At 40.5% G+C, this 12,386-nt stretch overlaps 1 protein-coding gene across 3 annotated transcripts in view; it reads right to left on the bottom strand.

Moving 5' to 3' along the window:
* ATP8B2 (ATPase phospholipid transporting 8B2) overlaps positions 1-12,386 on the bottom strand; it is a 2,597,648-nt gene that overhangs the window by 1,778,148 nt on the left and 807,114 nt on the right. The window lies entirely within an intron of this gene.

Raw genomic sequence — 12,386 nt, 5'->3', positions numbered from 1 at the left:
TTACATTCCAAAAGAACATGGCATTTCCCAAAAAAGATAAAGAAACACTATCTGCTTCAAAATAAGCCTCATTACTCGAAACAACGTTCTCAAGGCTACAGAAAAACATACCAGCTCTTAGCATGAAAGCATGCATGCCGCGATTGATTCCACACCTAGCAATGCTTTCATCATGACAAAAAACAGAACTGTTGTCCCCTTTTGCTCTAGGAAGTAATCCAGAAAAAATTACTATCGCATTTGGAAAATGTTGATAACTGCTTGAACCAACTGTTCCAAATCTCCCAACAAAGTAGGGGAACTCACGTAGCACAAATGGAAAGCACCATAGTGTAAAACTACCACATGGGGACTGTTCATCCTACGCATATCTCTGCAAACTTGGAGAATTGCCTCTAGATTGCAGTCAGTCGCAGCGCTCCACACCACCTCCACTCCTCTAACATCGAAATTATTGGCCACAAGCCTGCATTGAGAATAGTGCTGTAAACCATGGACAAACATATCTCCGAGCACCAACACCCTGACTGTCTCCACCTCTGCCATCTTCACTACACACACACTCTATTCCTACACAAATCCACAACATCAACATCTGATTAGCTGATCCCTACAGTCCCCTTTCCATGCTGGATTTGCTGTAAAACCCTGTATGTGGCACACCCTACCCGCGGACAGGCGCGGCGTCCGCGCCGCACGTAACTTTTAGCCAGCCCTTCTACCCTTTCCACATCACTCGCGAATCCATTCCCTCATTGGACACAGCTAAGCAGTCACACAACCATCCACCAATCACATCCAAGACCTCTACATCTAACTCCATCATCCGAGTTCTGCACTGAAAATGTACTATTGATCACTCTGAATACAAGTCTCATATCATTGGAAAGCACCTACTACAAAAACTACTGTGAAAGTCTCAAAGATTTCTACTTACAGCTCCTTGCATATCCACATGCATGATTACAAAGTACAGGTATGCATATTTTATTCAGAGTACATGTACAAATTCCATATAAACAAAGTAATGCCACTAAACCTGCATGGCCAACGCATACATGCCAACGCTCCCGATTTACACGTGAAACTCGATTTTTCATTAAAAAATGTCATATTTTTTACTGTCTCCCACCTAAATTAATGCTAATCCCAATGCGATCGTATGAGAAAAATAAGCTTTCTCGATTGCTGTGGTGAAATCTCCCTCTCAGGTGCGCGCGATTGTTCATATGTCTAGTTATATGAAATTATTCAATTTTTCCCATCTACTATAATAAACTATCACTTCCAAACCGCTCTGCCATCTACAACACAGCTGCAAAAAAACAAGGGAATTTCAAGAACTTAAAATTCTACTCATTTGCGAAGCAGGTTGAACTAACATACTGCAAATAACAAAGGCTGCACATAGTCAAATGAAATGCATGCATACACTATGTTCAGATATCGAAAACATAAAAATCAACGTGTGCATTAACATCAGTGCTATAAACACAAAATTACTAACTTCTTCCTTTTACAAATGCAGTGAAGACCACTCTCCTGAAAATCAACAGCATCTAAACTACAAACATATCTGAAGAAACCTGCTAATTCCACACAAAAAAAGCAAGTACAATACTACCCTCATATTCTTACTGTTCTTCAAAGCGACTGTGTGGTTCATTCATGTAATTTGTGCACCAAAAAAAACATCGATCTCTGAACCATTCTGCCCACAAATCACCATTTATTAAACAAAGATTAACAGGCAGAATGGCACACAAATCCCTGTTTTTTTGGAACACAAATAACATTCTCAAGCCTTAGAATGTAAGTACTACAAAACAAATAACTGTTTTAAATTTATACCATTACGTTTACTATTAATGCTTCTCCTCACCACTAGCTCACTTTCTACTCTCATCTGAAGCACAGTGTAGTAACATACAAACAGAAAAATAGCCTTCCCAACTCATTGTAACTGGCCAAAGCACATTCAAACACCACCACAAACATCTTCCCCATCAAACTCATACACGCATGCACACAGCACACATACATTCTAAAACAGAACAACCCATACCATCTTTTTTTTCAAGACCCCAAAGTATGCCTACCAAAAAGCAAGTCCGTAGAAAGCAACGCAGAAATAGAGCAAATGAAAATAAAAGCGTCCAAAATAAGCATCCATCTCTACCAGAGTTTGTACAAAACGTTCAACCAAAACAGGTAATGAGTCATTTAGCGAAACAAAAAAAGCTCCAACTACAGAAACTTTGCCTCCTCTATCAAAATGTGAAACGAAACAGAAAATGCTTAACAAGAATTCGACTACCACTGCTGCTAACTCTGCTCCTATAAATCCTCATATACTAGCAAGAAACCATAGTAAAAAAAGTATTTTAGCAAAAATGTTCCGCCACAGAGTCCTTCAGAATCTAATAAGAAGAGGAGCGAAATCATCCAGAACCCTTAAAGCCTACTGTAGAAAATTAATCCTAGAAACTCTCGTAGACAGTGCAATCCTTCTCAAAAGGAAGTTATTTAGTTTAGTTTTAAACAGGATGAAACCACTAACAAAACTAAGTACTAAACTACAAAAGAAACTTCTCAAACGGAATTTCAATAAAAATAACCTCTTAAATATCTGTGGAGGTGAATGGAGTCACACGACGACCACAGAACCATATTTTAATGAAGAAGCATACAAACAAAAACAAACACAATTGCCATCCATAGCAGTGGACGAGGATATGAAAAACTCAATAATACCATCATGGAACAAGAAACACTGCTTACAAAAGTATCCCCAGAAAACTCAGAATTACCTCTCCATTCGACTGAACCAGAACGTCCAGTATACAAATGGCCGTGCACGTCAATGTGTAACATTCCCAACAAATCTATCAAATCTTTACGCCAGTTCCTCAATCAGTATGTGAACGGTAAAGACAAAATCAAAATGAAAGTGCTGCAAAATATGGATACCTGTCCAGTGCGCAAATACACAGGACTACAAGGACATTCATTAGCCTGTATTTCAGGAACTATTTGCAAAAGCACCTTCCATGATACCAAAATGATATCAACACATTATTCAAATGTAAGAAATCTAGTGTATAAACTGTACTATGCTAAAAGTCCTGCTTTAGAACTAGCCAATTTAAATAACACTCTTCTGCATGGTACACCCAAATACCTACAAGAAGAAATCGACCGTATCCAGAGAAAATATTTTGTAAGTGAAAGCCACTTACAAAATGCAATAGCTTTAGAACAGACTAGTAACAATTCTGCACATGGCAACCTTCAATTACACACATACAAAAAAGAAATACTAAAATGTAAAAGTACATCCGCTGAAGTACCAAACCATGTGTATGTGTGTTGCCGCAGAACTTTTCACAAAAGTAACAAAAACTATAGACGTAACATACAAAATAGAAGACAATGAAGATTCCAAATGGTTTGAATTAGCTCTCTACCTTTTAGCAGAAAACAAATACGAAATAAGTGAACCCTTAATGTGTTACAGTTACTGCACTACAAAACTTGACAACAACCAAACTCCTTCACGTGCTATCACAAATAACTTGGAATTATTCCCACTACCAAAACCCCTGCAACAACTCAATTTGTATGAGCGCATCATAATTCAAACAGTACACCCATTTCAAGCAATAATACGCCTTCAACCAAAAACAGCAAAATTAACTCCCTCTGAATTGGTGAAAGGCATTCGTGGCAAAGTAGTTTATTTACCATTAGATCTGACAGAAAATGTGCACACTCTAGGAGTGCAATGTCCAATAGAGCAATCTTTAATTGTCTTAGTAAATGGTGTACCAACAAAAGACAAAAAAAACTGGCAACAACTCGTGGACTTACATAAAGTTAGACAAGCCTTGGAATATCTGAAAGACAATGAATACTACAGAGAAATAAATATTGAAGAAAGCTTAAGGGAAACAACTGAAATAATTCAAGAGTCATCAGAAACTGGTCAATTTGAACTTCTGGATCCTGCTGCAGTATCCACTCTTTTTACCATTATACAATGCATCCATTGCACTGTAATGAGAGCATACATGATGCACTAGAAACTTACCAAATGCGACAAACCAAAGGGTCACCATTGAGCATATGGGAAAAAAGTATAGAAGCACGTGCTTTTCCTCTACTATTTCCTACTGGCAAAGGAGTAAGATACGATGATAGACCCACTCAGATAACAGCATCAGAATACCGCTCATTACAAATGTATTCTGAAGATCCACATTTTGTCTAAATCTGGGAATACATATTCCACCTACTCTTTGAAAGTGAACTAGCAACCCTATGTTACGGAGTTACACACATTGAAATTGGGAACCCACTTTTAAAGTATGTCAGCTAAGCAATTAATACAAAAAGTGCAAGAAAAATATGACATTTTACAATCAAGCATAACAAATCTGTTTGCAAACATGCGTGGTACGAAAGAATACTGGTTCCGATGTCACGGAGATGTACGTTGTATGATCAGAAACCTTGGACCACCTACTTGGTTTGTTACATTAAGTTGTGCAGAATATGCATGGGAAGATTTACATAATTTCCTGCGCATATCAAACAAAAACAAAACCAACATAGATTTACTAACACCTGGAGAACTTTGCACTCTAGATCCTGTTAATGTTTCAAGATATTTCCACCATCGTTTCATTGCTATGCTACACTTTATTTGTAATAAAACTGTTCCTCCCCTCGGAGAAGTGCAAATCTTCTTTTGGAGAAAAGAATACCAAGCCAGATGAGCACCACATATCCACATGCTTTTATGGATTAAAGATGCACCTAAATTTGGTCAGGACATTGATGCCACTGTTTTGCAGTTCACCCAAAAATATGTCACTTGTGAAATCCCTTCACAAACAAGACATAGTGACCTTCATGGACAAATTGTACAATTTCAAAGACACAAATGTGGCAAATATTGTCGTCGCAAATACAAAAACAAAGGGAAATACTACACCAAATGCCGCTTTGGTTTCCCTAGACCAGTTACAGAAAAATGTGAAGTGAACAACTTCATGTCTTCAGTTCAACATAGTGTTAAAGGTAAATCACCTAAGAACACGTACTACATAAAAAGAACAGAAGAATCAAAATATATCAATGATTACAATGCAATAATTGCCCTCTAAAGGAATGCAAACATTTGATGTGCAGTACATTGCAGACAATTCCACTGCAGTTGCACGATATGTTACAGCCTACTTAACAAAAGCAGAAAAAACAGAGCTTCAAGACCTCTGGAATGACCTATCATCAGACAAAACACTATCTCAGAAATTGTACAGCGTAGGCATAAAAATGCTCTCTCAGAGAATGTGGCGCCTATGAAGCTGTAGATCGTTTAACCGGTACTGCTTTGTATGGTAAATCTGAAAATATAGTATGGCTAAGTCTTGGTCCTGCTAAATCTAGAAAAAGAGTTCTCAAATCATATGAGGACATAGAAACAATAGCCAAAAATGATCCCAACAGCCAAGACATATTGAAAAACAATTTACTAGACACATACTACCCGAACAGGAGTACCACTTTAGAAACCATGTGTCTATACCACATAGCCCAAAACTTTGCATACAAAAATAATATAAAACCCGATGAAAACAAAGGTAGATCTAGAGTGACAGATTGTGAAGGCAGCATAGTGAAACTTATCAAACGAAGCTTAATTAATCATGTCGAATTGTCATTAAAAACTCAACAGAAAGAACTATATTACATGTGCCTGCTACAACTTTTTAAACCATGGAGAAAAGAAGGAGATACTAGATAACTATGACTGCTATGAAGACGCTTTCAAAGCAAATGAAAGCACTATCACTGATGTGAACTTTACGCAGTACAAAACAATGTTGCACAATGAACAGCAACACGAAAAAGAACTCCAGGCCCAACTAGATAAAGACACTTCTGACAGTAGTCAAACTTCTGTAACAGGAAGCCAAGAACCACTAGGACAGCCACTAATAGCAAATAAGGCAGAATTAACTATGACAGAAGTAGAAAACACCATGCGTCACTATGAAGAAGATACAGAAGACTTAACTGTACTACAATCAAAACTTAAAGACCAGCGCACCATTTTTGAAGAAGTAACAAACGAAATTGCACATGGTGTGCAACACGAAAATAACAAATGTACCTGCCAAAATTACAAACCTATACTGCTGTACGTCAGTGGTGAAGCTGGTTCAGGCAAAACATTCTTAATCAAAATCATCAGCAAGTTCCGTCAACAATTGACAAACAACAAACTGTCAGCTGTTGTAACTGCCCCCACAGGTTTAGCTGCCTACAACATAGGCGGTGTCACTTTACACCGATTACTACTCAAACCAGTAGAACACCAAAACAAATTAGACTATTACAAACTTTCTACAGAAGCTGCAATGGAACTACGCAGAGTATTAAAACAAATGAAAATGCTACTAATAGATGAAGTGAGCATGGTCTCCAACCTAATGTTGGCTTTGATTCACCTCAGATTGCAAGAAGTACTTAAAACAAACTACGAAGAACTCTTTGGAGGAAAACACATTATTGTTTTCGGAGATCTTCTGCAATTGACACCAGTGAAAGGTGAACCTATTTTTAAAAACCTTAGGACACAAACTCTGCCGTAAAACTGTTGGCAGCATAGGAAATGGCAACCTTTGGCAACATTTCCAATACAGAGAATCAACAGAAAACATGCGTCAATCTGCAGACCTCACTTACGCCAACATTTTAAAAAGTATTAGAGTTGGTGTACTATCTCAAGAAGCACAAGCAATATTGAAAACCAACCCGGCACATCCATGCACTTTATGGCGATAACACATGTGCTACTGATGTTATGCAACAATTAGCGCACAAAAATGTCAATTGTAAGCTTTAATGCCAACTCTTGCAAGCTGTTCCAAATTCAATGAAACAATGTTAAAAAAAGAAATGCAACCAATAATTGAAATTTGCTCCACAGACAAACTGGACGTACATGGTATGACACTACCCATGTGTCAACAAGCCACAACAAGACTAAATACCTTCGAAAATTCAATCTCCAACACAGCTGGGTTGAAAATAATATTAAAATGATCCTTAAATTGTAGAGTAATGCTTAAACGTACGCTTGACGTGGAGCAAGGACTATTTAATGGAGCACTGGGTACAGTTGTAGGCTTTCAAACATACCCTCGTGACAACAGTTTGTCAATATTCTCTTTGACAAACTTTCAGAAGTAAAAAGCATAGGGCGCTCAACAGCTCGATTCCTTCTCTTCAAAGGCATGTATGTACGTAGAGAATAATTTTCTCTAACTCTTGCATATGCAGTCACCATTCATAAATCCCAAGGTCTTACCCTAGACAAAGCATTGATAGATATTGGGAAAACAGTCTATAAAGAAGGCATGAGATACGTAGCACTATCACGCTTACGTACACTTGACTGTCTATTTCTAATCAACTTTGATGCAAGTAAAGTGATCGCTGATATTCCTTGCATTTTAGAATACAATAGACTATGTTCACTGTACACCCCCATCTGAAATCATACCCTGTTCCACAAAATGAAAATGTTTTAAAAGAACACTAATTCAAACAGAAATGCAACAGGATCGGACTGCAAATCCTTCAAAAAAGAGTAAAAGAAGCTAATACTTCATCAATTACCACGTCCAAAGAAGAACCTATTATTGAAAGTAACTCAGGTACTTCTTCAAAGAAGCAACACAAACTCCGAAAAAATAACTGACAAAGAACCATCTGGTCCATTCAAATTTTCAAATGTAACTGGTATAAGTTGCTACGCAAATGTAGCAATGAATATTCTATTTCAATTGCCACCAATTGTTAACGACATTTACTTACACAGTACAGACCAATTGTGTTTGCAAATGTTAGTCCTTCATAGAAATGCAACAAACAATCCTGACAACACGTATAGTGTTCACGGAATAAGACAAGAATTGGACTACTGTGCTGGAATGGTGAGGTTCACTATAAACTCACAAGAAGATCCACAAGAATTTATAATGTACCTACTACAAGTACTGGAAAACAAAAACATACCTATAAATGAAGTCTTTCAGATTTCATACATGTGGAAACATACATGCACTCTCTGCAACAATGTGACACAGGAACAAATCCCTAATGAGCGCTTTGTGTATGTATTCATACCTAATTGTGAATCCATTCAATTTCAACAACTTGCACAAAATGCAAACCATGGCAGATTATGTAGTATCTGCAATTCAGATAATCGCTCCACCTTACTAATACAAACACATAGTAACTACGTAATACTAATGCTTCTACGTTACAATGCAGATGGTACCAAAAAAGACTGCAAGCTGACTGGATTCACACACGGTCAAGTGTCACTTGGTAAGAAAACCTTCACAACAATTGGTATAATCTACCACGCAGGAGCCACAACCAATGCAGGTCACTACACTGCATATATTAAAAAGAAACGTGGATGGTTCGAACGTAATGATAGTATCATTACTCTAAAGCAGAGATTACCAGCAAATCTTACAAACGCTTATTTAATCTTCTTAAAGCCAACATTTAATAACTAATCTATTCTTCAACATTAACAAAAATGCAATTAAGAGACTATAAACAGTTAGAATACACCAACAGGTATCTAACTGCTTCAAAAATCTGCAACAAGCCCACAGATAGAACATTAACCAGAAACAAGTGAACACTCAAAGGAAACAAACAGTTTGTAGCATAACAAAAAAGGTTTTTTATAATCCGACTAGGATTTATTTGCCCCCAGACCCAATGATTTGAAAAACAAACATAGAAACTGAGCAAAATGCACAGTACACTGGTTTGTAAACTAAATAGGAGGGTAAAAAAAAAAAAAGTTAAAATGTCTATTATGCAATGTAATAAGTCTTTATAAAATACATACACTAACATGCTCTTTTCTTTTATCACAGAAATTGAAAAAGAACATTTCCTCCAAGTACTAAAGTCATGTAAAAAATATATTGAATCTCAACAAATGAAACAGTAAGTATAATTTCAAACATTTCATACATATTCGGATCCATACGTGTGATCTATGGATGTAATATGGTGCAGTGGTTGTGGTCAGGGCCTAGAGACTTGGGTATATAGCCTACGGCCTGCGGCCATGCACCCAAGACTCTAGCTCCTAGCCACAGCCACTGCAGTATATGAAACCCATGGTGGCTTATAACTTCAGTGCTTATAACTTCGGTCTTGGGTGCATGGCCTTTGGCCATGCACCCATGACTCTAGGCCCTCCCCACAACCACCTGATATATATTCGATACTATGGGTGTACCTATTGCTGCGATATGCTGCGGTGTTTGTGGCCAGGGCCTAAAGTCTTGGGTGTATGGCCATACACCCAAGACTCTAGGCCCTGGCCACAACCACCGCAGCATATCACACCCATGGCGGCTTATAAGTCAGTACCACACCCATAGAATGAAAAATTATAACTGCGCAATATACTCAATTTCCACCCAACACTCTAGGCCCTGCCCACAACCACCTGATACATATTCGATTCTGCGGCATGTACTCAATTTTAATGTCCGCTGACACCGCGCGTGTCCTTAGAACAGTTTCAACTTGCCTGCGCACAGCACGGACGGAAATACTATCCTTAGGACACCCCTCATTTTCATTAATTACAAACATCCCAGACAGCGCGGGCATGGCGAATACATCAGTAGCACCTGCCGCCTAAACAAATGACAATGCATTACTTGCCGTAAAAGCATTTCTGATGGTTGTATCTGCTTAGATTCACATGCTGTGCATAGGTCCGACATCCAGTGGTCACTGCAGAGTATTGCATTTTGTTTTTCGTAGTCGAAAAGGGGACGTCGACAAGGCGTGTCTGTAACACTATCCCTATAGTGACGTGCGTTGTACCCACAATCCCTCACGCGTCGAGGTTCCTCTGTTTGTATTTTTTCTGCCCTGAGGGAGCCTTCTATACGTGAGTGAGTACAGAAAAGAGAGAGATGTAGAAAGATGTCTATGTTCCTTCCATCCGAGCGGGGAGGAAGGGTGGGCGCATGTGAATCTAAGCAGATACAACCATCAGAAATGCTTTTACGGTAAGTAATGCATTGTCTTCTGATATTTGTTAATCTGCTTAGAATCACATGCTGTGCATAGACTAGCGAGCAGTACCCGGAGTTGGCGGTGGGTTATGAGAAGGAACAGTAGAGAAAAGATGTCTTAATACTGCCTGTCCCACCTGGGAGTCAGATCTAGAGTGTGCGTCTAAACAGTAGTGTTTTGTAAAGGTGTGCACCGAACTCCAGGTTGCCGCCTTGCAGATGGACTCAAGGGGAACATTTGAAATGAAAGCTATGGATGCCCCCGTGCCTCGAGTAGAATGTGCTCTTGGCTTGAAGGGTAGTTCTCTCTTAGCAAGAGTGTAACAGAGAGAGATGCATTGAACAATCCATCTAGATATAGTGGACTTTGAAACTGCATCTCCTTCTCTTCCTGCTGCCACTGAGACGAAGCCTTGTGCATGGGTTCAAAGGGCGAGCCCATGAGTCTGGTAAGTACCACATTTAGGTCCCATCCGGGAGCTGGGTTAGCTATTGGAGGGTGTATTCTCTTTACCCCCTCCATGAAGGCTTTGATAACTGGGATTTTCCACCACGACACTTTAAGTTGGGAAGTGGTGTATGCAGAAAGTGCCACTAGGTGGACTTTAATAGAATTGAACACCAGACCTGAGTCCAATAGGTGGGTCAGGTACTGAACAATTTGTGTGGGTGAGCAGTCAACCGGGTTGATGCTTTTCCCTCTACACCAGATGACAAATCTTTTCCACTTACTAGAATAGCAGTGACGAGTGTTAGGCTTTCTAGCTTCCCTGAGGATGTCCATGCATCTCTGCGGGAGTTCTAGATGTCCAAACTCTATGATCTCAGGAGCCAGGCTGCTAAATTCATGTTCTGAGGCAATGGATGCAATGTCCTGCCCTTGTTCTGTGACAGCATGTTGTACGGGCAGGGAAGTTTCACTGGGGGAGATATGGACATCTCCATCAAGTGAGCGAACCATGGCTGCCGGGCCCACATAGGGGCCACTAGTATCATGGTGACTTGTTCCTGGTGTATCATGGTGACTTGTTCCTGGTGCATCTTGTGCACAATCTTGTTGAGCAGGGGAGTCGGGGGGGGGGGTGGGGGGGGGGAGCGTAAACAAATCTCCCTGACCATGGAATCGACAGACCGTTCCCCTTGGACTGGTTCTGGGGGTATCTGGAGGCGTAACTTTGGCATTGCGAGTTCTCCAGAGTTGCGAACAGGTCTATTTCTGGGAATCCCCATTGTGTGAAGACGTCGAAAACGATGTCTTCTTGCAACTGCCATTCGTACTCTGAGGGCAGTGGGAAGTCTCTGCTGAGCTCGTCTGCTAGCAGATTGAGTTCAACTGGTACATGTCGTGACAGTAGGAACATGTTGTGTCTGAAAGCCCACTTCCATATATTCTGGGACAGCTTGGACAGTCCTGGAGAGTGGGTGCCCCCCTGCTTGTTGATGTAGTACATGGCTGTGGTGCTGTCCGTAAGGACCATCACTGTCTTCCCTTGTAGGTGTTCTTGGAAGGCTTTTAGTGCTTTGAACACCGCCAGTAGCTCCAGTAGGTTTATGTGCTTGGATGCTACGCTCGGAGTCCACACTCCGTGAGCAGTCTGATGGGATAGGTGAGCCCCCCATCCTGTGAGGGATGCGTCTGTGGTTAGAGTGGCTTCCACTGCGGGAGTGGCAAAAGGTTTCCCTATTACCAGGTTTTCCTTTGTCCACCACCGTAGCGAGAGAACCAAGGCCTGCGAGACCACCACTAGATCGTCCCATTGTCCGCTGGCCTGACACCACTGGCTGTTGAGCCACTCTTGCATTGGGCGCATGCGCAGGCACGCGTGAGGTACCAAATAAATACACGACGCCATCATTCCTAGCAAGCGCACCGCTTTGCGCACCGTCACCTCTCAACCTGCCACATATTGGGAGATCTGAAACAGCATGTTCTGGACCCTCTCGTTGGAGGGGAAGACGAGGCCGTCCTTTGTTCGAATTAGAGCCCCTAGGAATTGTTTGACTTTGCTGGGGTCTAAGCTGGACTTCTTCCCGTTGATTGGGTGTTTGAGAAGCATGTCTCGTAAGAATCCCCTGTTATGAGCCAGTCGTCGAGGTAAGGGTATACTGGGATGGATAACCTGCGCAGGTGGGCCGCTGCCACTGCCAGTACTTTCGTGAATACCCTTGGTGCAGATGCTATGCCGAAGGGTAGCACTCTGAACTGGTAGTGTTTGCCCTCTATCATGAACCTGAGGTATTTTCTGT

The sequence above is a fragment of the Ambystoma mexicanum genome, chromosome 1p, assembly GCF_040938575.1.
Source record: "Ambystoma mexicanum isolate Mex_15411 chromosome 1p, UKY_AmexF1_1, whole genome shotgun sequence".
In the NCBI taxonomy this organism is placed as follows: Eukaryota; Metazoa; Chordata; class Amphibia; order Caudata; family Ambystomatidae; genus Ambystoma; species Ambystoma mexicanum.
This window is presented reverse-complemented; position numbering and strand designations above follow the sequence as displayed.